The following is a 16,752-nucleotide window of genomic DNA, read 5'->3' as shown; positions in this document are numbered from 1 at the left end:
CTCAGCGGCCATGGCTCATGGGTCCAGCCGCTCCGCAGCATGTAGTATCTTCCCGGACCAGGGCACGAACCCGTGTCCCCTGCATCGGCAGGCGGACTCTCAACCACTGTGCCACCAGGGAAGCCCCTGATTATTGATTTTTTAAAATTGTAATATAACTGTATTTAGAAGATGGAAAGAACAGAAGAGGGGGAGGATGGATTGAAAGAGTTAAATCCTCAATAACAATAACAGGAAGTCAATAGGTAATGTCCAAAATTGATAAATAGTCATATAAGTATTTTATTTAGAAATATGGAGTTAAATAACAGAAAAGTGGTTAAAAGAGTTCAAGGAGTTGCCAGTAGAGGATGGGCCTGGATGGCATGGAGGTGGGGAGCAAAGGTAGAGCAATGACAGCAGAGGACTGCTTTTTTCACTGTAAGTCATTTCGTACTATTTGATTTATCACTTACATCCTTGTATTATTAAGAAAAAATTGCTAACTTTTTAAAAGCAGGTGGGATTTGATTGACTGAAAAAGGGAAAGGGGAACCACACCCAAACTAATTGTGGATCTTCCCAAGAAAGCTTCAGAGAAGCTTCAAGCTCTAGTCAATATAGTTAAAGACAAGGAGTGAGCCATGGAACAATCATCAGATAACTCATTAAAGAACTTTTGAACCACCTGGAACAGGTGTACCCTCCCCTTTCCTCCTCAGAAACAGGGTTGCTGGCGGCAGCAGCTTTGCCCTAGGCCAATAGTTGTCAGACTGCTGGGCTTGTTTTCACGCTTGTGAAAACCCAGATTGCTGAGCCTCACCCCCAGAGTTTCAGTAGGTCTAGGGTGGGGCAGAGAATTTGCATTTCTAACAAGTTCCCAGGTGATGTTTAGGCTGCTGCTGGTCTGGTACCACACTGAGAACCCCTGATCTAGGCAGAAGCTAGAACTTCTCTCTAAAGAAAGTGGGCAGCATGCCTAAGGAGGGCTCCTAATAAGGGTACTGAGAGCTGAGAGAGAAATGCAGCAGAGCTTAGGTAACTCCAGGCCTCCACAACAGACACCAGGAAAAAGAAGGAAGAGAAGAAGGAGTAAAAGATAAGGACAGAAATACACTGAGCTGCTATTTTCCCAGAATAAAGCCCTTCTTCCTTTGATAATTGAGAAGTCCCCCAACCTGCGGGCCTGATACTCACAGACCTGATCTGAATGCCTGTAAACACTCCCTGGCCCACCTACCTAAAACTCACACAGTAAGGGCTCCCGTTCAAGGAAGAGCCATGTGGATAAATTACAGAAAAAGCCCAAACCAGCTCATACTAATAATGAGAAATGTGTATTATAAATGTGAAGGGACAAAAAGGCATGTGAGAAAATCAACGGCGTAGAAGAGAAGGACTAATGTGGAAAACAAACACACAAAGAAACAACAACTCACCCTAGAGGAAGCATAATTCAGGAACACAAGAGAAATACACCTTTTTCTTAATTCTAATGAGTAGCCTCAGAGAAAGTTGAGAGCAAATTTCAAGAAAAAAGAGTAAGCTGCTATGAAACAGGAGCCTTCACAGCCCCTTCAGAATTCCTCACGGAGTTGGAGGAACCTAAAAATTATGACTATTAGAGTAAAAGAAAAAAAGTGAAGGAGGGAAATAATGAATGAACAAAGCTAAAGGCCAAATTAGTGATCTGGAAGATAAACCTAAGGACATCTCCCAGAACATAATGCAAAAAAGACAAGCAAATAGGAGATATGTGAGGAAAATTGAGACACAGAAGATGAAGAAAGTCCAATATTTATCAAATGGAAGTTCTGCAAGGAAAGAAAACAAAGAGGGGGGAAAAATCAAAGAAACAATGAGGAGAAAATCCCCTAAGCTTAGGAATGAAATGAATTATTTCAGATTAAAAGGGCCCACTGAATGCCAAAGCAAAGCAGTTATAATGAGAGCCACAGGGAGGTGTCCTTGGTGAAAATCCAGAATAAAATTCAGATTAAAATTTATGTATGTATGTATTTATATTCAAAGTTTCTAGAAAGAGAAAGCATGTTACCTGCCAAGGAATAAGAATCAGTCTGACTTCAGACTTATCAACATGGCTAGATGCCTGAATGTCTTCTAAGTGGGTCCAGCTTCATAATTTGCAGGGCTCAGAGAAAATGAAAATGTGACATTCCATAAAAAATTATGAAGAATTTCAAGATGGTGTCAGCAGAGACTTAAACCAAACAAGGGCCCTTTTAAGCACAGAGCCTCATTAATCTGTGTTTCCTTTATTTCAGGCCATTCTCGGCTTCCAATGCTTGTTGTATTTCATGCCACTCTCTTTCTTGGGGTGGACAGGTCTCATGCCAGTGAAGGCAGCCCTGCTTCCAGGTTCTGAGAAGCAAAGACTTTGAACCTAAAATCCTATACTCAGCCAAACTGTCAATTAAGTAGAAGTACAAACAGATGTTTTTGGACTTGTAAGAATTTAGAAACTTGGACACCTACCCTATGTGAAAAAAGTATCTGAGTAGTTTTCAAAAACAAACAAAAAACAAAAACAAAAACCCCAGAGCTTCCAGAAAAGCAAATCAAGGACTCCAAGAAATACAGTGGCTTGAAATACCAGAAACAGTGTTAGCTGAGAATGACCTAGAAGTAAAGGAAGTTTAAAAAATAGGGGATACATTAGGCATTGATGCATAAATAATTTTTCTTTAAGCTTCAAAGATTTAATGACATTGGATTACATTCCTTCCCTGCCAATCATTGTTGGTTCAGTGATGAATAATATTTAAATAATTATAATATTGTAATGGCTTTTTAAATGATTTTTATTTTTAGAATCAATCTATAGTCAAAACACAGAAAACGTTACCTATGGTCACAGAATGTAAATATTTTAAATCTTGATAATGTAAAAAAAAAGTCTAATAAAGAAATGAGAGGCAGATGAGAAAAGGAAGGAAAGTGTGCAAATTTCTTCATCTATCAGCAGAGAGTCAATAGGATCTGCCTGAATTTGATAAACCCAGAAATAAAGGTTTTAGTATTTTATGTGAAGTTGTAAGATATCCCACAGAAGAACTAAAGAACTGAAACAACATATCTAATAAAAACTGGTTAGAGAAAGTAGGCAGCATTATAGATGTGTTAAATTCTTCATTTGCACAGCAAGGAATTAGTAGATACTTTCTACACTGATAAATCAGGAAAGAAAGTCATAAACAAATTATCTGGGGTTCTATAATAACCACCATAAAACGTAAAACAGAAAATCTTTACAATGGGGGCTTCTAAGGAGTGAGTCTGAGGGATCCATTTGGGGAAGGGAATGTGATGTTTATTTTCCATCTTATACTTTTATTTTATACTTTTCTGGATCGTTCTAATTTTGCTATGTGCATGCATTGTTTCTATAATTACAAGTCAGTTAAGCAAAAAAAGAAGGCAACGAGAGAGAGAGGGATCAGTAGCAGCCGTTACGACTTGAACTTATCTTTCTTTCCTGGTTACTAGGCTGGTAGATCACGGGAACTCACTACACCATGTCCCACTCCCTCTTCTAGGAGCCAGGGGTGCAGCAGTGAACTTTAAAATTAAAACAAGTAACTGTCCTCATGGAACTTGCATCCTAGTGTAGGAAGCTGACATCCTAGGTGATAAGGTCTAAATAAACTTCAATTAAGGAAAGGCCAAGGGGATAACTGGGTGGTAGTTTTAGATTGAGGGAAGGCCTCATGAGAAAGTGACTAAATGACTAAGATGTGAAAGTGATGAGGGACTGGTCATCTGGCTACCTGGGGAAAGCATTCCAGACAGAAGAGCTAGTACAAAGGTCCTGGGGCAGGAATACACCCTGTAAGCTCCAGGAACAGCAAGGAGACCAGAGTGGCTGGAGTGGAGAAAGCAAAAGGGAGTGTTGTGGGGGCAAGAATATGAGAGAGGAAATGGGATAGGAGCTAATACACAGTCAAAATTTCCTTCTAACTATATGGTGCATTTATAATTCTATAAACTGCATTATCAAGCATATTCTTGACAGGCAAGAACTATCACTTCAACTAGGCATTGATGAGAACCAAATCACCTGTGTACAAATTTATATGCCTGATGAGTGAAAGAATTTTCCAGACTAGCTTCTGGCTCCATACATTTAAAAACCTAGTTTCTCCTCCTTTATTCACATGTTTCATATCAAATTACTAATTCTAACCCTGCATCTTCCTGACATGAAACATGGTGAATCAACACAGTGGGCAGTGGGAGTGTACCTGGTTCACAGTCGTGTGATGAAGCTGGTTCATTGTGGCTCACAGGAGTACATTGGTAGGGTTTCAGGAATTTGGTGAGTCAGTTGTTAAACAGAGACATTATTAAAAATTAAATAATATAAACTTCCAATTAAATAAATAATAAAACCAAAGATAATAAATACTCAAAACTCATCATATTCCAATTATCTCACTACGTTTTACCATTACTATGCTCTTAAGGTTGTTTACATCTATTGAATCTGTATGATGCAAATACTACCTAATGGTGTATACTCTTCCCAACTCCACTTACAGTGATGTCAATTGACAGCTTGAAATGGGCCACGGTGGGAGTATTTACACCATAGAAATTGGCAAACTTTACAAATCCAGTTGCTAAACATTTACTAGTACACCACCACCTGGTAGCCATTCCTACCCCAGGACAGCTAGCCAGATCTGACTACAACCTATGTGCCTATGTTCCACAAAAACAAAAAATGAAACCGCAACTCAAATTTCCCTTAGCTGTGGCCACTCTCCCATCACTCAACAGGAGGAGAAGTGTGATGGAGAAGAAGTCGGAGTGGAAAGAGGCAGTGGTTTCAACCAACTGCAGTTAAAATATCTTTTGCAAATTTTTAAAAAACAAGATTATGTGAACACTTTGCTAGGGCACCTCCTCAGGCATTGGAGGAAGCTCCAAAAAGTTAAGGGCCCTGAAATGTAAACTCCATTAGCTTCATGGTAAATCTGCCTCTGCTCCAGAACTTTCTAGATGTTTCTACTGTCAACAATGGCTCCTGCCCAGGGCCAAATTTAGGGCTGGAGGCAAGTGGGGTGTGGGGACATCGAGAGCCCTGGCACCAGACACTTTCTCCATGCTCTTTTCTAGGACTGCCCAGTGGCTCTCGTGCACATACTCTGGAAGTACTTTGCATTTCCCCTGCACTCTTGCTATCTGAAAGAAACTGCCCTTGTGGCATGTATTTCTTATGCTTAGTTGCCACATCTGTATTAATTTGCTATGACTGCTGCAACAAAATGCCATAGACTGGGAACTGTAAACAGTGGAAATCATTTTCTCATGGTTCTGGAGGCTAGAAGTCCAAGATCAAGGTGTTGGCAGGCCTATTTTCTTCTGAGGCCTCTTTCCTTGGCTTGAAGACAAACATCCTCTTGACTCTTCACATGGCTGTCCCTCTGTGCTCTCATGCTCCTGGTGCCTCTCTCTGTGTCCAAAATTTCCTCTTCTTATAAGGACACCAGTAAGACTGGATTAGGACAGACTCCAAAGACCTCATTTGAACTTAATCGTCTCCTTAAAGATTTTATCTTTAAATACAGTGACATTCCGAGGTACTGGGGGTTAGGACTTCAACAGCTGAATTGGAGGGGAACACAATTCATCCCATAATACTATCCTCCCTGGAGACACTAAGCCTCAGAGTCTTATCCTAGCATTAATAATAAAAAGACTGCTAAAGGACCTGACTTATCAAGAAGGAAAATACAGCAGTAAGCATTTCAAAATCTATCACACTGTTACAGAATTATTCAATAGAGATCCATAGAGAATAGGGTCAGAACTAGGGCCAGTGTCTGGAAGCTACAGGGAAGCAGGTTTTAGTTTTGTGTGAAAGTGCTGTGCAGAAGTGGTTCTGCCTGGTACCCAAAGAGCTCTCCATCACCTGATGCACTCAAATAGAACTCAGTTGTCAGAGAGAGGTGCCCGAGCAGAAGCTGGAAAACTAGTCAGAGGGTATTCACACACCAGATAAGGTTTTGAATTAGATGACCTTCAAAACCCTACTAACCCCATATTCCCCAATTTTTTTCACAACCAAGATGGCAAACACAGCACTAGATTTAGCAAATCTCTTATTTAAAAAATGTAGAATAGGTTATAATTCAAAACATACTTCATAACTTAAAATTATGGCTAAGTAATTTTAAGTCATTTTCCTTTAACATTTTATCTGGGAAAGATCTGAAATGATTGAAAAGCAAAACAGAAACAAAATTTCCCAAGCTCCAAGATTTGAAATTCAAGAAAAAGATTCCAGATCTCAGCATGAAATGATCCAAAATAGGCAATATAATTTTCACATCTCTTGGAAAAATACTGAGTCATATTGTCCACCCACATCTTACAAAAATAACAGAAGTCCAATGATTCAAGCAAGATACACTCTGCCATTGTCTGAAGGAAACATTTGAGTCATTCAGGAAAATGAGAAGCAAAGTACTGTCAGTGACAAAAGTTTAAATTCCATGTCCCAAGGAAAATTTTGGAGTGAGGAATTCTTTCCAGCTTCAAACATGCCTTTTCCTCGTACCCTGGGATACCCGAGGGCCAGAAATAGCCCTCTGCCACGAGAACAACACAGAGCACTTGTTGAACAGGCAGAGTACGGCCAGGAGTCCAGTGAGCAGTGACTAAGACTCGATCAACGGTCCCCAGGGAGAAGGTTAAACATCCTGGATGAAGGGTACAAAAGTCTTGCTAGAGACCCTCACGACCCACAGGGCAGCTGGAGGCCACACCTCATCCACCCTCTGAACTCCCTTCCTCTCCCAGACTTCCTCTGTCTTTTTCTGGACTCAGAAGCCGCAGCCTAGCCCTCCACCCATGTCTGTATAACCCCTGCCCTCCCTCTTGCCAAGCCTGTTCGGTGCCTTATCCCCCTTCCTTGCTTGTACATCCTTGCTCTCCTGTTCCCCATTAACCCTTTTCTCTCCCTTCCTGCAAGCCCAGGTTTCCTTGAGCACTGCCTAGCAGAGGGTCTGATGGCAGTAACTGTCCAAGAAGTGTCTGACCTGGAGAAAATGACAACAAAGCCAGAGGAATTCTAAACAAGCTGTCACTCCTCTAGGAACTGATCTAGCCATCTCCTTCTTCCATGAGAACTTGGGTGCCTCTCTTTCCTCATTATCCATCATTATCCAGTCCCTGGTATTCTGTTTGCATCATAAGGACTTCACTGAAATGCCTCCCTCACCCCCAGTCAAATGAATAAAAAAGCGTCTTTACCAGGCCCTATGAATTCTTTAAAAATGTTTCTCTCACTGACCCTCTCTCTCTCCCATCCCCTCCTTCCTTCCTACCACACACCTGGATTCTGGCAGTCCCCAGCCCCAGAATTTCTCCAAAGCTTTAGCTTCTCACTCCTCCAGTTCAGCTTGAGGCATCTTCCTAAAGTACCTCACTGATCCACACTGGCCTGCTCATGAAACTTCAGTGGGTCCCCATCATCCCCTAAATGAATGAATGAATGAATATATATATGTCATATATATTCATATATGTATAAATATATGAATATATATATATGTCGATATATATATATATATGTCGATATATATACATCTTGACAAAGCCAAAAATCTGTAAGGTAGGCCGGCAGGCTGGAGACCCAGGAAAGAGTTGATGTTGCAGCTCAAGCCTGAAGGCAGTCTGCTGGCAGAATTCCCTCTTCCTTGGGAGAGACTGGTCTTTTTCTTAAGGTCGTCAACTGATTATGTCAGGCCCACCACCCGCATTATGGAGAGCAATCTGCTTTCTCAACGTCTACCCATTTAAACATTAATCCCATCCAGAAAATACTGCCTTAATACTGTCAGCTTGTGCTGCTATTTCAAATATCATAGACTGGGGCTTCCCTGGTGGCGCAGTGGTTGACAGTCCGCCTGCCGATGAAGGGGACACGGGTTCGTGCCCCAGTCCGGGAAGATCCCACATGCTGTGGAGTGGCTGGGCCCGTGCGCCATGGCCGCTGAGCCTGCGCGTCCGGAGCCTGTGCTCTGCAACAGGAGAGGCCACAACAGTGAGAGGCCCGTATACCACAAAAAATAAATAAATAAAAAATCATAGACTGGGTAGCTTAAACAACAGACGTTTACATCTCACAGTTCTGGAGGCTGGGAAGCCCAAGATCAAGGTTCTTGCCAATTCAGTTTCTGGTGAAAGCCTACTTTCTGGTTTGCAGATGGATGCCTTATTGCTGTAGTCTCACATGGCAGAGAGAGAGAAATCACCTCTCTCACATCTCTTCCGATAAGGGCACTAATCCCATCAGGAGGGCTCCACCTTCATGATGTAATCACTTCCCAAAGGCCCCACCTCCATATACCATCACATTGGGGATTAGGGCTTCAACACATGAATTTGGAGGGACACAAACATTCAGCCCATTGCAAATGCCTTCACAGAAACATCTAGAAATATCTGGGTGTTGTGGCCTAGCCACATTGACACATGAAATTAACCACCATTAACCATCTCCAAACTCTGAGGTTGGCTTCCTCAACTCAAGACACCACTGAGCTCCACTTGGGTCTTCCTCCCTTTACTGCAAATGGAAACTCTCCAGGTAGTGATCTGGGGGAAATTCATGATGCTCCTCATTTGTTTCTATTCTTTCAGGTATTATTGTCTTGCACTGCCTGTTGTACCATGGCTGAAAAATATTGCTTCATATATTTTGCCTGGTTTTTAAATTGTTTTAGATGAGAAGGTAAATCTGATCTATGTTGCTCCATTATGGCTAGAAGCAGAAGTCTATCTCTGCATCATGCTACGAAGAGGGCTTTGTTCATCTACATGATCAATAATAGTGTAAAATAGCATTTTTGTTTTCTGATTTTAAAATGAGTCTGTTTATCACAGAAAACTTTGTCACTACAGAAAAATACAAAGAAAAAAAACAGTTCACACATAATCTCTTACATTTTGCTGTATAATCCTCCTCTCTTTATGAATACGTTTATGACTATTATTATTATCATTAGCTCGGTAAACACTTTTTTAAAAAATTAAATGTATTTATTTATTTTTGGCTGCGTTGGGTCTTGTGCACACTGGCTTTCTCTAGTTGTGGCGAGTGGGGGCTACTCTTCCTTGCGGTGTTCGGGCTTCTCGTTGCGGTGGCTTCTCTTGTTGTAGAACACGGGCTCTAGGTGCACAGGCTTCAGTAGTTGTGGCATGAGGGCTCAGTAGTTGTGGCGCACAGACTCTAGAGAGCAGGCTCAGGAGTTGTGGTGCACAGGCTTAGTTGCTCCGAGGCACGTGGGATCTGCCTGGACCAGGGATCGAACCCATGTGCCCTGCATTGGCAGGCGGATTCTTAATCACTGTGCCACCAGGAAGTCCCTCGGTAAACACTTTTGAATGAAACCAGTGAAAGGGCCAGGGACCATGCACAAATTCTCAGAGAATCCCCTTTACTCCTTGCAGGGGAAGCAAATCGCTGCACGCAGGTAGATAGAGCTGCTGAACGAGGAGGTCCCTTCTTGAGGAGATTGAAGAGTTTGGACAAAAGGAATTTGAATATAGAGGCCAAACCTGATCAGCTTTTGAGGTGTGAGTTGCCTAAGTTGGCAGGCCCCAAAGCCCCTCTTTCCAGAACAAAGATACTTTCCCTCCAGGAGAGGAAAGTAGAGAGGGTGTCTTGTGGCATGCCAGGGAGTCTAGTCTGAAACGTTGGATGCCGGATAAAAGGAGGGCAGAATAGATCTGAAAGGGCACAGGTGCTCAGCCCTGCTGAGGCGACGCCCTCTGCACCCTGCTGGAGAAAGGGTCACCCCGAGTTTCCTGACTTCACAGATAAAATGCCCTCATCCCCTCCTCCTCCTGCCCTGCTCACACCAGGTGGACCATGAATATTGGTTGGAATCGTGAAAGAAATATATGATTAAGAAGGTCTCTGAGAAGCCAAGCCTTTTTCTGGAAAGCTCTGTCTCTCCGAGATGGCTTCACCTTAGCGTCTCGTTAGTACTGCCCACACTGGATCTGAGGTGTCCTGCACTCACTCCACAGGGACAGGGGGTCTAATTAATTGGTTCACAGACGCTGAAGTTTTTATCACCCTTCGCTTTTCAATTGTCTGACCCTCAACCATTGTTTAGGGGACCAGGCCGGCGACCTTTGACTCCTGCCATTGACCTCTGACCTCTCAATTGCTTTAGGTGGCTCTCTGTCTGGGAGCAATGGGGGAGGCTGGGGAGGGGAGAGGGAAGTTCAAGTGTCTACCAAGCGTAAGTAGAAGAAACTCTGGATGAGAATCCAACAGAAAGCACTGAAATAGATAGCAACAGAGTACAGGGAGAGCGTCAGAAAACCAGATCCTTTTCTGTGCATTAAACACCAGTGACCCTGAGGCTGGAGACAGCCAAGCAGCCTCAGCTCAGATAAGCTCATCGCACCCAGAAAGCCATCTTCCATGGTAACCATGTTTCAGTTCTCATTGACAGGGCTTAAGCAAGAGCCCCCATTTCCCCTCTTTCTCATCTCGGTCCCGGAAGGCAGGCAGGACGTTATGGGAGATGAGAGCACAGGCTCAGAGCGTTACACACCAGAGTCTGCACCTCCAGCCCCCAACCAACACCAGTGAGACCTTGGGGGAGACTCCCACGTACATGGTGGGGCTGAGTTTAAGAGCACCTGCCTCACGAGGCTGTTGTGAAGAGTCAATGAGGTAGGAGTATAAATTGTTTAGAATGTCCCTGGGACACAGCAAATCCCAGTAAATCTGAACTGTTATTCTTTTATTTTCCAGAATTTCTCTTTGCATGCTCCTTTAATTATTTGGTTTTATTTAAAGAAATTATGAGGGTAAAGGTGTAGATTGTTACAAAAAGTTGAAGACATGATGAAACAAACGTTTCTGGTAAAAAAGAAAAAAAAGGGAACAGGGACACTTGGGGAAAGAGAAATATATTTAATGGGAAAGACACACAAATGCCCTCTTAAAGACTGAAAAAACATTGATATTTGGGAACATTAAAATGTACAACTTGTTCACAGAATGCTTTATATAATAACTATAAGAGCATGGCTTACCTAAGCATGAACTGTAAACTTATCAGTTGACTTTATTGTTATATGTTTTGAATTCTTTTTGTGAATGAAACTCCAAAATGTCAAAGGAAACTGACTTGTCAGTTTTTGACTATTTATGAGAATCAGACAAAATCTAGGAACTAGGGGTTGGGATAGGGGTCATCCTCACAGTAAAACAAAGCAAGTCATTATGTTCTCTGCACACCGTGTCCTCCACTGTGTCAAAAAAGATACGGAAAGCTCTGGTTTCCAGAAAAGGAGCTGAGAATAAAACGAACCCAGATTCACAGAGAACATCTTTTTATCCTCCCCAGTGCTCTAATCAGTCTTGTTTTGTGTGCTGCCACTAACGTCAATTTCTGCTTTTTCTTTGTTTCCTTTTTATCACCGTCAAGGATTTTGGAAGAATGTCGTTTCATCCAAACTAAAATGAATTGACTTATCTTTTCCATGCTAGATTATTTCTGGAACAAATACATGTAATTTGTTTGTTCACTCAATAAATATTAAGGCCCCCCCACAGTGTGCCAGGTACTGTGGTCATGGGTGTAAATACAGACATGGCCCCTGCCCCTGAGGAGCTCACAGGCTGGGGAGGAGAGAGACTTGTCCAGAAGTAAGTGCAGTGCAGGGTTACAGGAGCAGTGTCAGGTGCTCGGAGGGGGCCCTGGGGGACAGTGCCCGTCCAAAGGGAGAGGAGGCTAAGTCTGCCCATGGGTGGGAGGGTTAGGAAAGCTTTGGGGGGGATGCATTTGAAGACTCCTTTTCAGGTACACTTTCCAAATGGACTTCCTCCTTCATATTCTGCAGTACTCGGGGGGTCTCTGGAGTCATCGGGGGCCACTACTTGCAAAGGCCTCATGGAAGCACGGTGGGAATATTTTTAGTCTCAAAATTAGCTGACATCATCAGTGTTACTCGTGAAGAGATGACTGACAGAGAGCTCAGCCTAGCCTATGTTTCCTCACTCAGTCAGTTTCTGTTCAATGCCTACTGTGTGCCCGGAGGTTAGTTTTCCTGATGGCCTTCACGGAGCTCCCCCAGTTCAACCCAGAAGTCATTCTTATCAAGGACAATGATCCTTATATCTAGAGGTCCTTTGGGCACCTCACATTTAACTTTAAAGAGCTTCTTTGCTTTTTATAAATGCTCATAGCATCTTATCAGGGGACCCCTTCCAAGATTCCCTGCAGAGTGTCAGTGTTGTTTTTCTTCCAGACATTCTTTTCTTTTTATCTTTTCCTGGAGATGGTATCTACCGGAGCTGCTTTTATGGGGATAACAAAAGGTCACGGCTGAGAGATGAGTATCCTCTCAGCAGTAATATCTTAAGTCTTAGTATAAGGAAGGGTGTGAAAGGAACAGGAGTCTGGGTGGAAGCGGGGTGAGCAGATGGACTGTGGCAAAGTCTTAGGGGGGAGCAAGCCACAAACCTTGGGCTCCCAGGGTCTCAGGAGCAAGGGGCCAGCGCAGAGAGGGTGGGGAAGGGCTGCCAGACCCTGTCACTGCCCCACCTGCTTCCCCCTCTGTGTGAACACCAGGTCCTAAAGATAGAGCCCTCCTCTAACTTCTAGAAGAATTTATCCTCTGGACTACCTTCCCCAGATTTAGGGACAAATAGATGTAGGCGACCTTGAACAAGGAGGGCAATTCCTGGAAAGGGACTCAACTCGAGAGCGAGCAGCCACCTGCTCCCAGCAGCACCCGCAGAACCCACTACTGAGGGGTGTGGTTACATAATAAGTGACTAATCGTTACCCCCTACTTCTCACTTTGTGTCTACACTGGATGATAAACATGTTGTAGGAAAGACTTGCCCTTCCAACTTTAAGTGTCCCTTAATCACCACGCCATGCCTCTTGAAGGCCTCCCCAGACAGGATTACCACATGGGCCTGAAATGACCGTACTCAATCCTTCATGCTACAGGGATGCCAGCCACAATAAACGGGCATGCAGAGGACTGCATCCTGATTTGGGATTCCTTGTCTTCCGATCAGGAAGCTGCGGGTCAAGAGTGCCTCTCAGAAACTCAACCTCCTGTTGACTCAGAGTGCGACACTGGGCTCCAGCCTCAGCATCACCTGGGAACTCGATAGAAAAGCAAATTCTCAGCACAGCCCAGACTTATGCATCCGAAGCTCCAGGGGTGGGGCTGGTGACGAGGGTCCTAACAAGCCCTATTGTGACTCAGGTCCACTCTTCGGGAACATGGCTATAGTTATGTAGCCTACAAGGGCCCACACCTGGCTGGGGAAGACAAGGACAAGCACAGGAAGGACAGAGTATCAAGGGCAGGGTGTCCATCCAAGGACTCACCCTGGCCCAGGAAACAGGGGAAGGAGCCAGGCAGCCCTGATGCCACCTGAGATGAGGTGTGACAAAGGGGGATGAGCATCTCTGTGGGTGACCCGCCTCCTGCTGTGTTCTAAAGGTCTCCAGGCTGGGCTGTCGTTTCCTTATTGCAGTTGAAGGGAGGTGCCCTGGGTGCTACTTCCTTGGCTGAGAAAAAACAAACTTCTGCCCAAGCCACTCCCCTCTGTGGGAAGCAGAAGTGACACAGAGCCATAGACCGGAGGAAGGGGGCTGACTGGGGTCCTCTGGAGACACCAAGACTTTCTGGTTTACTTTGATAGCGTAACCCCCACCATCCTAGGAAAACAGAAGTGGCTCCCTCAGGAAGCTAGTTCCATTTCTGTAACTGCTCACGAAGCAAGAATTTCCTGAAACCTGTACGTGTTCCGGACTCGGAAGACAGAGCTCTGTCTGATAGGTTCATGGAGCCCAGTTAAGAGAGAGCGGACTCACTCACCTGAACAAGCAGCAGATGGACCGGCCTGTATCAGGGGGAGGAAGACACAGGAAGACTGAGGAGCCAGGCTGGAAGGAAGGAAAGGCCCTGAGGCCAGGAGGGGAGGAAAGGAGAGGAGAGAGTTGGGGGCATGAAAGTGCAGGACCAGAAGCCGGGAGCCTGGGAGGCCAGGGAGGAAACAAGCCCTGCTAGAGCAGAGAATCCTGCAAGACGAGCTGGGCAAGGGGTCAAGCCAGCCTGGGAGCCCCCTCCATAGGGTTGCCAGATAAAATACAGGATGTTCGGTTCCATTAGAATTTCAGATAAACAAAGAATAATTTTTAGTATAAGTATGTCCCAAATATTGCAAGACATTTTTGTTCTAAAATATTATCTGTCGTTTATATATTTTATAATTCCTCATTTGCTCCTCAGTAGTATCTTATGAGGCAGTTCTAGCATCACCATCATTCCCATTTTACAGACGAGAAAACTGAGTCACGGAGTTGCCCTCCGCCACACAACTAGCGAGTCTGTTTCCACAGTCTGTGCTCTTAACTTCTAGGCTACCTTGCAGAGTTTGGAGTCCCTCTGACCTTGATTCAAAGTCTGGCTCTGCCACCTACTAGGTGATGACCTAGTAACAGTGACCTCTGGCAAGTCACTGAACCTTGCTGAGCCTCAGTTTCCTCAGATAGTTGCTGCCTCACAGGATTTTGTGCGAATTAAGTGAGGTAATTGAACAAAAGGGAAGTGCTCAATAAATGGTATTTTAATGAGGAGGAAGAGGAAGAGGAGGATGGCGGTGATGCTGAGCCTTGAAACCCAGAAAGGGGAGTCACTTATGATGCTACAGAAGATGAGGAACCACGGGCAGGCTCTGGGGTGGTAGCAGAACCTGCCATTTCTTCGGCCATCTCACGCCGCCTCTTCCCTAATACCTGGTCTGCTCAGTTCCCTAACTTGTCTCCCTGTCCCAACCTATAGGCACTGAGCTGCCCCATCCCTCGTGTGTCAGAAGCTTCCTGTCCGGAGCTCCCAGGAGCCTCGGAGCCCAGAGTCCCTCGTTGCTGGTGGCAGGGCTTCGCTGCCTGCACTTCTAGCTCACGTTCCTGACTGGAAGCAGTGCAGGCTTTTTCCCCTTATCTGTCAGTCCCTCAGTTCTCTGTCCAGATGTTCCTACATCCCAGTTCTTGCTGCCATCAGGGGAAAAAATCCAACAGATGGAGCATTTTGCGCCCATCACCAACCACATATGACAAACGGTTTCCCCTCTCTGTTATGGAACTCAGCCTAATTCAGACTGCCAGTGCGCATGCTCTGAACTCCTTTAATCTACATATCTTCTGAGTAAGATCCAGAGAGAAAATATCTGGTGATTGGGTTCAGTTTTAATCATTTCCTGCCTTCTCAGGACAAGTCAGGTCTCAAGTTTCGCTCTGGGCCCCTCAGCTTCCCACTGAAGCAGCCCCCCCTCCTCCAGGTCTCCTTAGCAACGGGGCATCCCTGACCGACCAACCTCACATTCTCACACCTGGGCTGGGCGTCTGAGGTGCCGGGGACCCAGCCCTCAACAAAGAGTGCCTTCTGCTAGGACTGTGACTGTTTACATGTTTATGCCTCATGATTTTTTTTTTTTTTTTACCATCAGTGCTTCATGTAGCTATCAATCCTAGTAAATAAACTTTAAAAATGGCAGTTCTGTCATTGGAACACTCTGCTTCCCAGGACTAAAAGAGCCACCATCAGCCCTGCCCTTCTATAGCCCTGACTGGCTCTCATTCTGATCTGTGGGACTCTTTTGTTCCAAGTTGTGTTTTAAGCAGTGTGGATTACAGCAGAGAAAACGAGAGAAAAGATTCCTTCCTTCATGGGGCAAATAATATTTTGGACCCAGATTCCAACCATGTGGTCACACCCAGTCTCTAACTCACTTTCTTGTCTTGACCTTCTGGACCAGTGGCCCCTGTCTCCAGACTGCCCACCAGGCTCTGGTTCTGCACGCGCCTATCTGCCAACTGTGACGGGCATCTCCAGATCTCGCCTGTTCCCGTGCCCCTCACCCATGTGGCCCTTGTAAGTCTCTAGCTTTTCTCAGACCCTCCCAGCCCTAGTGCTGACTCCTACCCTGAAGACCCTCAGCCGCCCACCCTGCAACACTGACAGCACCGGAATCTGGCCATCTGGCCCTCAGAAACTGTCCCCGGCTCCACGCCAAGCTGCACTACAGACCGGCCCTTGGTTCCCTAGGAAACCACAGGCTGAACTGGCTGCTAAGTCAACGGAGGGTTTTGACCGTGTGGTTGGCCACCTGGGCAGAAGCCTTGCTGGTTGCTTGCTTACCTGGCACTTGCCCTTCCTGAACTCTGGAGCCCAGCCCTATCTGAGTCACCTGGGCCTTGGAAACCTGTTCCTTTGGAGTCATCTACAACTTGGAAACCCAGTCCTGCTGGATCACAGGCACCTTGGATATGTGATGAGTGCCCTGCCTTCATTAAATCTTTGGGCCTCTGAAATATTTTGTCTTGTTCCTGGTGTTCCTCCTGGATGTCCTAGGCCTGTGAGAGCTGGACTCCAAGAACCGGCCACCCTGTCCCTAGAAACCAGGTCTCTAGGTCGGCAGAGTCTTGGTTACTCTCCTAGATCAGCAAAACCCCGCAGCTGAGTCCTGCCTTCACTCGCCCCTCCACTCACTCATCCACTTATCCAGGCAACAAACGTTTACAGAGCATGTGCTTTGGAGCCACATAATGTGCTAGTTGCCCAACAAGGAATGGCAAGACATGCTTCCTGGACTAGAGGAGCTCACAGCCCAGTGGAAGGTGTCAAAGTAGATCTAATCCATTTCAACGATGTGACTGGTGTCACCGTGGGATGGAGCAAGTTCCAGATACCAGG

The sequence above is a fragment of the Orcinus orca genome, chromosome 9, assembly GCF_937001465.1.
Source record: "Orcinus orca chromosome 9, mOrcOrc1.1, whole genome shotgun sequence".
Taxonomy (NCBI): domain Eukaryota; kingdom Metazoa; phylum Chordata; class Mammalia; order Artiodactyla; family Delphinidae; genus Orcinus; species Orcinus orca.
The sequence above is the reverse complement of the archived record's forward strand: the minus strand, read 5'-3'. Positions refer to the sequence as shown.